The sequence below is a fragment of the Anabrus simplex genome, chromosome 6, assembly GCF_040414725.1.
Source record: "Anabrus simplex isolate iqAnaSimp1 chromosome 6, ASM4041472v1, whole genome shotgun sequence".
Classification (NCBI taxonomy): Eukaryota; Metazoa; Arthropoda; class Insecta; order Orthoptera; family Tettigoniidae; genus Anabrus; species Anabrus simplex.
In genome coordinates, this window is record NC_090270.1 from 146,090,021 (window position 1) to 146,104,039 (window position 14,019).

The window sequence follows — 14,019 nt, forward strand, 5'->3', positions numbered from 1 at the left end:
GATAAGTCAGAGGGGACATACAAACTCAGGTATCAGTAATTGGTCAGGTGGATGGAAATCCGAGACAATAATAATAGATTTTGAAACCGCCGTGGTCTTTCCGACCGCAGCATTATCCGGCTACAATTTTCATTTCATTTGAATCAGTGCCTTTGGAGGAAGATCCAGTAGATCGGACTGACACTAGAGTACAAGGAAAACATGGAGGTTCAACGGTCTTGCAAAATGTGCGCAGCATTGGCGTTAATACCACCGGATTTCATTGATGAAAGCTGGCTGATAATCTCATCAGATGCTCCACAGTCGGATAAAGTTACCGTTCCAGACTTAGTTACTCAGTGGTTCGATAATGTAAAGGTATCTGTATAACTGTGGAATAATGTTGCTGAAGGCTGGCACAGGAAGCTAGACAATATAATTGGAAGAAAATACCCCAATATCTATTTTTTAATTAAATGTCTGAACTATGAAGCAGTTCGCACATGTTTTTTTAATTAATTGGAACGAGATAGGAGAGCCTAGCAAGAAAAGGAAAAAGATGTACATAAGGTATGATGAAAGGCTGGAAAGAGTGTTGCAAAAACTGGAAGAGACCGGTGACCTCAGGATATGTTTGAGAGCATTGGCCTAAACACAGAGATAAGCTGATTGGTAGTATCTATCAATATTGTAGCTGTACTGACGAGGAGCTTCCTATGCACTTTGTGACTATTACGATTTTTTAAAATGATTTGAAGACTCCTAGTGAAAATGACGAGATATTTTCGTTGATATATCAAAAACAAAAATCTGATTGCTATCTTTTTAACCGTATAATAAATTGACAAGGAGTTTCTCCGCAACTTTTAAACACGCACATTTTTTAAGAGACATAGCCAGTTCTAAGCCTGCGTAAAGTGTGAAGAGAAGTTGTTTTGAGAAAACATATCAACACTTGGACCTCAAGCCTATATCCTGACTAACGAGTAGCTAGGTGGTTTGGGTCACGTAGCTGTCAGCTTGCATTCAGGAGGTAGTAGGTTCGAAGCTCACTGTCGGTAGCTCTGGAGATGGTGTTCCGTGGTTTCCCATTTTCACACCAGCCAAATGCTGGGGCTGTACCATAATTAAGGCCATGTTCGCTTCCTTCCCACCGTCGCCGTAAGAACTATCTGTTAGGTGCGACGTAAAGAAATCTATATCCTGCACATTCACAAAGTCGAAAATGGTAAGTAGGTCGTCTAGATTGCACCACACAGAAAGTCTAAAACTGTTATTATTATTATTATTATTATTATTATTATTATTATTATTATTATATAAGATAACAGTAAGATTATATTTTGCGTCCCTTCTGTTATTGACGATGGTGTTTGTTGTTTGAAGTGATGATATATAGTAATCAGCCCTCCTGATGATATTAATTTAACTAATTTATCTGACGTCATACTACTGGATAACTTCATTTAATACTGATGCCGAAGAATCGTTCTCTAAACACTCTGGGCCGATTGCAGAAACGGTATTTAGACGATGTCTACGGTTAAACAATGCCTAAGCATGGCTGCCGCATTGCAGAGACGTTATTTATCACTTAGACACTCTCTAAAACCGATGTTCAACCGGTCATATTTAAACACTGCCGAGAGCACTGTTTAACCTCAAATAAGAGGAGTGAATCACAATCAGAGGTTATGTACCATGAAATATGTAATTTTTATTATCAAGTTGTGATGATTCCGGGAAGAAAGGTTAGGCCGACGGCCTCTCTGTGGGTCGCCCGCTGCTAATTCGCAGCTATTCGTTTGACATGCACGGGGAGATAATCATAAAATAAGGTTTCGCTTTACGAGAGACTAATTTCTTGAGACTGACAAAGTGACAGTCCGGTAACTGTCAACTTGAATACAATTCTTGGCAACAGATATATTTTATTATGTACATGGGGTAATTTCCATGGAATTATAGGTCACTTCGACTTCAACATAACAGAATTACGTGTCCCGATCGTCTGAGGGCTGTCACATACATCAACCGGGAGGGATTCACTTATATTTACTGCCAAGTAAACACACATAATAGAGAAAACTCAAAAGTAGGTTGTATGGGATTTATATATCGTATAAGTTTTCGGCAACTATCAGATAAGAAAAGGCAAGTGGTGGTGATTATCGTTTAAAGAGGACAGGGTAAGAAGAGCCGTGGCCATAATAACAGCCCAAGTAGATATGCCTGGTGTAAAAATAGGGAAACTACGGAAAACTATCTTCACGGCTGCCGATGATGCGTTTCGAACCTACGATCTCCAGAATGCAAGCTACATCTATATGGCCCGTACAACACACTCGGTTACACATTATTATTGTTTCATCTTCCCTTCGTCGAAGCTACCGTCTTTACGAGTAGATTGCACTCACTGTAACAACGCTATAATGAAAGCTACACTTCCCCGTACGGTGGCGTGTCGCTTTAGTGTCGACAATATTATGAGATTTAATTTCCACCGAAAGCGATACTCTTATCTGTGGTCAAGTTATGCTCAGCCATATTTGAGTAATGTGTAGGAAGACAAACAGCTGACTGGCGTCGGCGCGCGCACCGACGAATTTCATTGGTTGCGACAAGCAAAGAGTTGCATGAAAGATACTTCTGTCTCCATTTTCAAACCAAAATTGAAACTTTAAGGGATGTCTAGTTAAACATCGACTGAACATTGTTTATGCAATCGAAGATTGTTAACGATTTAGACGTTGTTTAGGTAGACGATGACTAAGGCTTAAAACTAGTCATCGTTTCTGCAATCGGCCCTCTGTAATTGCCTCCTTGGGAAACACAGCTTCTGCTTTCTCCCGTTATCTCTTCCCTATGTTTACTTTAAAAACACTGTACGCCTCAAGCACGAAAATCGTCTGTACGCCTCGAACACGTACGCCTTGATTATGCACCCGTTTTAACCCAGTGGCTCTCAAATTTGGGACACGACCCTGAAGACTGCCTCCACTACAGGCATTCCAAATTGATAAAATGATAAACTATACCAAGGGAGTTGTCAATAATATTAATAATAATAATAATAATAATAATAATAATAATAATAATAATAATAATAATAATAATAATATCGTAAGTACAATACAATTGTGTAAAACTTACAGTATTTTTATAAATTAAAATAGCATAAATATGCACAAGAGAGAGAAATTTATTACAGAAATAGATCATCCGTCCTCCAACGAGGGTGACCATTCGGATCCGGAATACAATTACAATTTCAATGGAGTTTAAAAGTATAAAAATTGGAAATTTAATCGTTAACGCTGTTATCTTCTTTTCTTGAAAATCCTTTTCAAACTGTCGCAGCCCAAAAGTTTGCAACGTTCAATTTATCTAGAAGGTCCTTCATGGAGCATGTAGAGGGACACAGCCTACACTGGATCAGGTAAGATGTAGTGTGCCACATCTACATGTTACAGTGGCTATGTATCAAGGATATAGCCTGAAACCTACAATTTTAAATTTTCCCTGGGGAATTATCTACATACCGGCATATAAAATAAAAGTTTTGTCTGTACATTGTTCAGAATTTTAAAAAAAATGGTACGTCTGTATCGGTCGCGTCCACAGTAAGAAGGAAATGCACTTTTTACTTTTCCGTAATGTATGTATGTACGCGCATCACGAGAAAATGGCTGAAGAGAATTTAATGAAAATTGGTATGTGAGGTCGGGGATTGAGCCACTACAATCTAAGCTATAATTCATTTCATTCACGCTGAGCGAAATGGTAGTTTAGGGGGAAGGCCTAAAATGTAATTCTTAAATATGTGCTATTAGTGGTTCTATCGATAAATACTACATAACTAAAGTTATATAGAATTAAATTTCCGATCATTTATGTCATACATTTTTACCGTACCGGCTATGATAACAGAGATATCGATTAATTTCGATTTTTGTTGCTAAGTCCATATTACCGCCGAGCCACGAGAAAATGGGTAAACAGTATTTAATGAAAATCGTTATATATAGTCGGGAAATAAGAAACTACAGCCTAAGTTATAAACAATTTTATTCAACCTGGATGACATGGTGGTTTAGGGGAAGGCGCCGAAAATTTAATTTGTAAATACCTATGTTATTGGCCTTACCAAAAAGTACTACATAAGAAAATTTATAGAGAATACAATTTCCGATCATATTTATGTTTTATACAGTTTTACCGTTCCGACTATGATAAGAGTGGTATTTGAGAGTCGGAAGAAAACTAAATGTGAAGGACTACAATATCGAAAGCTCATAAAATTGACCATTGTTTGTTGTGATGTTCTTTGTCTCTTATGCTACCACTCTACTTTGACAGATGGGATTACTGCTGCGTACAGAGTATAACAGCTTGAATTAATGTTGGCGGGAAATAGCAGGGGAGTCACATAACTTTCTTCTCTAGCATACCATTCCTCTGGGTCAATCATTTTCTGATACTGCTGGCACGTAACAGACTGGTTCATCATAGTATTCCAGCTATTCCATCCCTACTCTGACGCGCTGATTGGATTGATCAGTGTGCACAATTAACGGAATAATGGCAGAGGCTTACTTATGCTCTGGTCTAGACTTACAATTTCGGCCTATTCCGAATTATAGCACCACAATTCACTAAATAACTCAAAATTCAACCCTGAAATGAGCCGTTTCTTAAAAAAAGTTTCTTCCTCTTCACTTTTATTTAATTTACATTCATTTTATTCCAAATTAGCAGCCGAGAGGGGGGTTTCTCCTCTGGCTTGGAGGAAAAAATTTGCCTACAGGTAAGACAGATTTCCCCCCGCCAGTGTAGTGAACTGAGATTTTCCAACTCATCGGGTACTCCTAGGAAACACAGAGTAAAAGGGCATAGTTTTTGCCCTGGGACTCTTCATCCTTGCCCCCCCCCCCTCCATCGAAATTAGAGTTTTAACGGCTCACGGCTGTCTGCGGCCTGGACATTCCAGCTCTGGAACTTTGGACTGTTAGATCGGCAGCGTACTACTGTTCGCTCAAGTATTTCATGTGATAGCATTGCTTTTAAGCGCGACGTTCCTACTGGTGTCATTGTAATGACATATGTTGATTTAAGTTGGGAAAACCACTAAGGCAGTCTTTCTGAGGATGTAAAAAAAGCAGGTGGAGAGTGAGAGTCTGCCATTATAATGAAAATTCCCCAACTTGATTGTGACTGATGGTAGGCAAGAGGGCCTACCATTACAATTAAAATTCCCTAACCCATTCTTCACATTATAAAAATAATTTTGGCGACTACCCCGTCGTGTTTCTAGGGTAACGTTAAGAGCTATGCGATTTATTACAATCTTACTTACAACGTGTACACTACCTAACCGAGAGTTCTGTATGCAATGTAGAATTCCGTAGCGAAGCACGGGTACATCAGCTAGTCTAAATATATGTAAACAGGGACAAAGCTAGTGATCTATTATCTTTCCAGTTGATATCAATATTTCTAAATTTGTTTAGCTGTGAAGAACAACAATTATTCCACTTTGAACTTACGTCCTGCTTTGATTTTAGGATATGAGGACTGCCTTTCTTCCACTCCAGTGCCTCACGCAATTTGTCATCGTCTTCTAGGAACCCTACGACCTGGAAAACGGTCTCAAACACAAATTTCCCGGCTTCCTGAGGATCGTCTATGGGCAGTATAGCTTGAAGCTCAGGAGCTAGAAAATCTTTGACTCTGAAACAAATGTATATATCGTAAGTAGATACGGTAACAATTGTAAAATATATTCCTATTATATTGCAGCTAGCAGCAATTAACTAGAAGCTGCAACTTTTTGTACGAGGTTAATACTCTAGTGAAAGCAGTAGCGTAGCGTAGTAAGAGGTTGCATGTCGGGGAATGATTTTCAGAAGCAGGAAATATAACTGACATTTTTCAATCAAATGGATGTCTGTTGTCTGTTTATCAGCCCAGAGGTTGGTTGGATCCTCAAATAGCACCACCAAAGGCTCTGCAGATTTAAGAAAACTACAAAACCAATGGCAGCACCAACAAGAGGCGTACTAGGCAAGATGAGAAGTGAGGCAGTTTGTCATTGTTTTCCTCACTGGGCCACAATGTGCTATTGCAGCAAAACTGACCGTATTAGCAACATCTTTCATAACACTCATATGTACTGTTTGTGCTCCGAATGTCATTACTCAGCACCACCCATACCCCAGTAGCTTCCATATTGGCACGGCCATGGATGAGACTGGGACTTCGGTGGAAGCTACATTTTGCTCAGGGCTGTGCCAAGAGATGGATGAAAAAGTACTGTAGCCATCAAAAATTGACATCAGGTTAAGCAAATGGATATAATAGCTGAAATATTGCACCCATATCCTAAGTAGGTGAATGATAATTGAATTAATAAGTTTCCACATATTTCTTATTTATATTTGTCTTTCAACACAGAACAAGGTACAAGATCACCCAATAATCCAGTTAAAGCACTTAAATACACGATTTGTTTGCTGTTGTTTATGATAAGGGTTTACGCAGCTATGAGGCAAATACGCTAAAAACAAGCAAGGGGAATCTCCATAAAATTATGGAGAATTAAAATGACAGAGAAACGACTCTCCTACGAAAGAATGAACTGTTCCAGAAAATTCGGTTATTAACCAATCGGGACATTTCGATATTTTCAATTACCTGATGATACAGGCCTGGGTTATCTAGTACATTTTCAACTACAGGCAATAATTAAGAGTAACTATGAGATCGCAAGAATCTCTTTTCTAATTATGTGTATTTCTGCACGATCCAGGAGGGTTATTAATAAGATGGTTTAATGTATTTCAAGAAGTGCGATGTACAGTACTTTAGCGTCACAGCTATGACCATGTGACTGGTGATGGACCTATCATGGTGTGTCTCTATCAGAAGACGTATCACTGGGGAAGCACGCACATTTTAAATAGCTGTTGTGATGGAAAGTCGAAAATTGTAACCTGTGGTATTTGTGCGGATATTTATAAAGTTAAATGCGTCAGAGTGTGTATCTCAAAACAATTATCTGCCAAGAAGGACGCTGTGAAGTCCCTACCCTGGCGAAAGAAGGTAGTTCTTGTCAAAGATTTAAAAGTATGAGGGACATGTAGGCGTCTCATGCTGTAAGTCAGTCTTATGACTTGTGTGATGGTCCGTGCTTGGTCTATGTTAAAACCCGGTGTCACAGAAGTTTCACTTAACAGCATAGTTTAGTCTTCAGAAACATTGTATGGGAGAAGCAGGTTATTATACTAATTCGGCGTAGGGAATAGTTTTACTACTGCTTATATATATTGGTTAATTGCGGAAGATGCTTATAGACACTTTAATTAGTGACTACAAAGAGCAAGGGCGCAAAGTGCATTAACATTAATTGTTCCAGTATATGACAGACGAATTGTCAGGTTGCGCTAGTCTCGAAACATTTTAGTACATACACAGCTGAGAGTCATTGCTGAAGGTATTAGCCCCGTGCCTTATTGAGAGGAGCAGAATTGAAAGGGGATACAGAGGTAGATGGACGAAACAAGGCCGCCACAATAAGACATTCCAGTCGGTCAACTCATAAAATACGACAGACAAGTGCTACAGTGAATAGATTAGTTGTAACGTGTGTAAATTAGCACAAATTGATCTGTGTCTCATTTATATTTTTCCTATTGTGAGTGTTACCGGTGTATTAAGAAGATGCGTCTGAAATCGCATAACCATTGGAACATTCTGGGTTTAACCTCCGTTTATATAGCTTAAGTCCATAAATATTTGGGTGCAGCAGTGGATGAACGGTTGTAAACCATGGACCTCGTCATCAATATGTTGGTCCATAAATTTAAAACTGTTATTCATACTGTAATGCCTTTGCTGGCGAGATGTAGTTTTTACGGTGCACTATGTCTTCTGGTATGGGCTAGAATAAATTTGTTACTTTCATTGACCTGTTTCAGTCTTATCCTTGGATTTGACAATATGAAAATGACTGAGGTATGAGTGATGCTAGTAATACCATTCCTTATGCACCCAGTCCCTGTTATGAATGATTTGAAAATATCGTACATAGGGTCGTTTTGTGCATGCATTTCAGTGGGCTTGGCAGACTGATACGTAATAGCAACTTCTGGCTCGGTGAGGAAAGCAACGGGAAACTACCTTGCTCCTAATCTCCCCAGTACGCCTTTTCAGTGACGCCTAGGCTATTTATGACAGCTGTTGGTGGAGCTGTGGAGGATAAAACCAGCATTCGGGCTGAATACCCAACACAACACGTTCATACTGTAGGTAGGCCTATGTAAAATAACCCTCTCCAGCTCCCCTTCATCTTGGTTTGAGGTGACTTCGTTTTGTAACGGTTTTCTGCCTGTAATGTGTTAAAGTAATTTATATTCCAGTCACCTCAGTAGTTTGGGAATAGCCCCTGTTTCATCGGTCTAGAGCCCCTTAGGTTTTTAGTGCAAGGAATGCAAGTATACGCCTCCATTCATTTTGTGTTCGGGCCATTAATTTAACCTATTACTCTTATTCCACGAAGGCCCAGTAGGTTGGGTATTTAATAACCCTGTAAAAATAAGTTCCATTTGTAAATGGTGGTTTGAGAGACCCGAGATTGATGTAATGTTGCCTTGAGTAGGCAGTATGGAACCGAGAGCCTGTTAGCTCTCTTTCAAATTTTGTAATTGTAAAGAGTGCCTCTAGAAGGCTAGAAATTGTATTTCGGGAGCAAGTGCTCCATGAATTAGGGGATTTCTTCCCTTGAATAAATTTGTGCTCTTTGTAAATTTGAGCTGGGAGCTCAGAAATTGTGAAGCGAGGGGCTTGAAGCCCAGGATTTTTAAAAATCACTAAAATTTGGATCTTTCTTGTCTTGTTTCTAGTTTGTCATTGTACCTAATATATTATTGTGTTCACTCAGTGAAAGATTACGTTTGAAGTTTTAAAATAAAAATATAACCTTTTACAATTTTAATTCAGTTCTTGATAATGTAGATAGACCCATTCACCCCGGCACCTTCTTTAACCTCTTTCTGCTCCACGGGTAATCCCGTAACAATAATAATAATAGCAAAACGTTTCTCCGTATCCGTATAACAGTCATGAATGTACCCGAAGTAGAGACGGTTAGAATTTGATAATGATAAAACAATGTGTTTATTAAAGTCAAAAATAAATTAATTTGGATCAAAGTTTAAAGAACATACCAGGGAATACCTGTGAGCTAATGTCAATAAGCGCATGTAGTCCAGATATTACGGATGTTGTATGCTAGAATATTTTTATGGAGATAGAATGGTCTAAATATTGGAGGAGCACATGCGTTCCCAGATGACTTTTAAGAGATGTCGAGTCGTATGATAGGCTCTTAGCGATGTTATGTATCCCCGTATGTGAGGATGGATTTATATATATTTGCGTCTAAAACTGAGTGCGATATTATATCTGGAATAAATATAGAGGGGGAGAGAGACGAGGAGTCCTCAGTATACCGTTGCTTATAAATGGGGCAAATAAGTTGGAAGATGACAGGGAATGCTTTCCATTTTTTTTTTTTTTTTTTTTGTTATTTGCTTTACGTCGTACCGACACGGATAGGTCTTTTGGCGACGATGAGGGAGGAAGGGGCTAGAAGTGGGAAGGAAGCGGCCGTGGCCTTAATTAAGGTACAGCCCCAGCATTTGCCTGGTGTGAAAATGGGAAACCACGGAAAACCATCTTCAGGGCTGCCGACAGTGGGGTTCGAACCCACGATCTCCCGAATACTGGATACTGGCCGCACTTAAGCGACTGCAGCTATCGAGCTCGGTATGCTTTCCATTAGACCGAACAAATGATGTATGATGATCGCAACAATATATGTGTAAATTCCATCCGCAAGTCAATGATGTTTACTTGGCTCTGCTGATAGTAACATGTGCTCAGTAGGAGCAATAACATGGCAGTTTAATGCGCCCAGTTTTTAATAACAGGGAAATTTAAGTGAATATTTGAGGATGATTTTTGCTATGTTTAGTTACTTTCGACTTAGTGATTTTTAGGTATTTTTGGAATCGATCGATCAATCGATCAATCAATCAATCAATCAATCAATCAATCAATCAATCAATCAATCAATCAATCAATCAATCAATCAATCAATCAATCAATCAATAGTTGGGTAAGATATTATTATTATTATTATTATTATTATTATTATTATTATTATTATTATTATTATTATTATTATATTTGGTGTTCGACCAAAGTTACTTAAGGAAATTGAGTTGTATGTAAAATTGAAATTCACAAACTGTCCATGATAATCAGGTTATGCCATGGACAATGGATGCCTTGAGTGAGACATGTTGTTTAGCTCGCTGGAAATAAAACACAGGTGATGATAATCATAATTAAGAAATAATACATGTTAAAATCAAAACGTGGAAATTTAAATGTTGTACAGTAGTTTAGTGAGTGTACTTTTATGTATTTTTCCTTTATAGGTCTTCCCAGGTATTGCATGTGATTTTAGGGTTTTACTTTTTCATATTTTAGTGTGTTTAATTGTGTGTTGGTATTTCTTATTTGTGCTTTTGTTGCATCAAACTGACTTTGTTTATAGTGTGCATAACTGATCCGCGATGTTCGTTGTACAGTGATAGAATACGGATTATAATGACCACTAGTGCTGGCTAAGTGTGAACAGCATTCTTAAAATAACAGCATTATTCCAACAGGTAATCACTGAACAGATGCGTATTTGAATGTGGTTATTGGATTACTGTGACGATTTGATCACTGGTGATCATACATTTATAAACAGACCATTTTTTCCATGGCTCAAAGCGGGAGACGCTGATTCCGATAGCCTACACATAAACGAGAGGTCAAATTTTGACAAAGCTATTTTTTACACGTTGAAGTTGGTATTGCAATATTTCTCCACTATACATTTTAAGATAAAATTATAATAATACAATACCTTCCCTTGTGATACATTCCAGTGTTACTCGTACTTCTCAGAGGATATAATTAGCTATAACAACTGTGGTGATGATTTAAAAACTTATGAAACTCTAAACAATTCTGAGAAAAGTTAGACTTGATCACTAACAAAGCCTTAAGAGTAGCACGTTTCAGGTGAGATTTTTCAGATGTCCACAGTTTGTTTATTTGAGAGAAAACTCTTTCAACTGAAGCATTAGTTACGGAAAGAGAAAAAATATACTGTGCCACTTATATTTTCCTTGAAGTGAAGAAAAACCTCCGTCCACCTTTTGTCTACTGAAACTTTTGCATCATTCCAATTGGATATTTTTGAGCAGGAAAATTGATCAAGTAGTTCTGAGTCATTCGCAATGTCAAAAAATCCTTTACTTGCCAAAAAATCACAACATTTTTCCACATCAGACCATTCAGGAACAGTTTTTAGTGATGCCCATTGGAAATTGTTCATGTCTTTAAAATGACCAGACCATTGGTATAAATACTCTGCAGAGGTCTCATAAAACGTTTCTGCCACTTCTTCAACATTCTTCCTACTTGCTAATCCTTCATCTTCAAGTGCATCAACAAGAACTCTTACCTTATGTGGTAAAAACTTATGAGACAAATCTGAAAGATTGTCTTTTAGCACACTGATGGCTTCCATAACCTGTTGCAGAAATTAGCTCACCTTCAATTTTCAATACTACTTTCTGGAAAGAACTGGCTTGTGTGAAGACAAAATTTAACCACACCTCTGAAATAGGATCTTCAAAGAAGCGTCTCAAGGAAACCGGACATTTTGTTTGACTTAAGAAGTATGATTTCAGTCCTTGGTACATGTCAAGCATTCTCTTCACTGCCGGCATGAGTGCTAACCACCTTGTTTTGCTATACCCAATAACTTGTTTATACTCAATTTCCACAAAATCACAGTAATCTTTCAACTGTTCAACTCTGACTGTGTAGATATAAAAGTGAGAGTACACCTTAACAATTATGTTCTCTACATCACCAGGTAAACAATCACAAGAAGACTGTATTGCACTATGTATAATATGACCACCACATCCTGTACCAATTAAGTCCCTGCCCAAAAAACTGTTCAGTTTCCTGAAAGTATTGTTAAGTCCTTTCCTTGCTGACCCTCCAAAATTACTGTTTGTATTATCACCACAAAACCGAAGTATTTCACAACAATGCCTGATGTTTCACCGGGTTGAGATTGAAGGTCCTGCAGTTTCACTTGAACACCATCATAGGGGTCATAAAACCGAATAACAACCGGGAACACTTTAACATTTCCGTGTTCGAGGCATCCGTTAGCAGAGTAAAGCAATGTGCCTGTCCGAGTTGTTGTTTGACTTGTTGCTCAGATAAGGGAGCGAACACTTCAGTAATTACACGTTCACATTTTGTGTGTGCACATTGAATTTGGGCTCGAAACATGTTTGGAGAAGTTTTGAAGCGCAGTCACATGAGCGAAAGCTTTGATTTTCTTTAGCTGTGTGGTAAGCCCAGGCTCCTTCAGTAGCTGCGATTTCCAAGTCCTTGGACGTAGGTAGAGATGGGCACTATCGACTGATAACTATCGAACTAGTCGATAGTTTAAACTATCGTAACAGTCGACTACTTTATAAAACAAGTCAACTGAATTCAGTCGCATTCCCGCCACGCATCTCTCCACGCTTCACTGTCCAGTCAGCACAAAACGAGTCGACTGAATTCAGTCGCATTCCCGCCACGCATCTCTCCACGTTTCACTGTCCAGTCAGCACAAAACAAGTCGACTGAATTCAGTCGCACTCAAGTCACAGCGACATGGAAGCGAATGGAACTATCGGTTTATGGTCACTTCGGATATGTAATATATAATTATGTTAACTTCATATGTACCTACGATATATGGCGTTTTTCTCTTGTCGTTTATATGCTCTTTATTTCGTTGCATATTTGTTTATGTTAATTACGTTAAGCCCTATTCATACATAAGGTATAACGATAGCGTATCGCTATGGTATAACTATAATAATAATAATAATAATAATAATAATAATAATAATAATAATAATAATCTGAATAACTATAATAATAATCTAGAAAATACGGTAGTATTGTGTTTGGCTGTTCTCATCTACAGTATATCTTGATTGTGTACTACAGCAACGTGTTTAACATATTATTATTGTTAACATTGTTCGGGAATAGAGGCTCATTGTCGTCTTTCTACGTTTCACTGTCCATTTAGCACCAAGAAAGGCCATTCGTATGATGTTGGTTCGTATTAAGGGCATCTCTCTATCTATTAGCCCCGTGTACGAACGAGTGCGTAAATCGGATTTTAATGCGTGTCTACACAAATGATTTCTAATTATTGATAAATTGCGTTAAAATGAGCCGAATTCGTAAAAGTACGACTCTCCACTTTTGATACGGAGAGTTTCGACTGGAAACATTCGAATGTTTTTCATGGACTGACTAGTTGCGTTATATGAATACTTTCATTCGACTGAAATCATTCGACTGTTCAGCCTTCTCGACAGAAAGTAATGAATACTTTTGTTCAACTGAAAACATTCGACTATTTAGTCGATAGTTCGAAGGGACTATCGCCCGACTAGTCGATAGCGGTTTTCAGTCGATAGTGCCCATCTCTAGACGTAGGTGTTGCACTCTTGAAAAAACTCGTCAATGCTTTGCTTGAACTTGCAGTACTTTAAGCAGATTTATGTTTGGTAGACTGCAAATGTTTGGTTATATCATGTCCACCGCCATGTGCAACACTAAATGCCGCCCCACAAGACTGACATCGAACATCACTGTCGGATATTGTTCTCTTCATAAATGGGGATATGCATTTGCGTTTAGGCATTGTGCAGTCATAGAAAAGAAAACAAACGTTCCAAATCACACCACATCAAGCCAGGAAGCAGGAACTATTGTGAAGTCTGAACGAGAAACGGAAGTTCGGAAGTTTCGGGTATCGATATCGTGAATAATGAATCGGAATAGATAAACTACTTTTTACCAGTTTGTACTGAAGTGCGATGTTTAGAA

The 14,019-nt window shown here is 38.3% G+C and overlaps 1 protein-coding gene across 1 annotated transcript in view; it reads left to right on the plus strand.

Moving 5' to 3' along the window:
- LOC136875585 (glutamate receptor) overlaps positions 1-14,019 on the plus strand; it is a 213,125-nt gene that overhangs the window by 39,103 nt on the left and 160,003 nt on the right. The window contains exon 2 of the mRNA XM_067149129.2: positions 5,544-5,729. The gene's annotated coding sequence lies outside the window, so the exon portion shown is untranslated. The remainder of the gene's footprint in view (positions 1-5,543; positions 5,730-14,019) is intronic.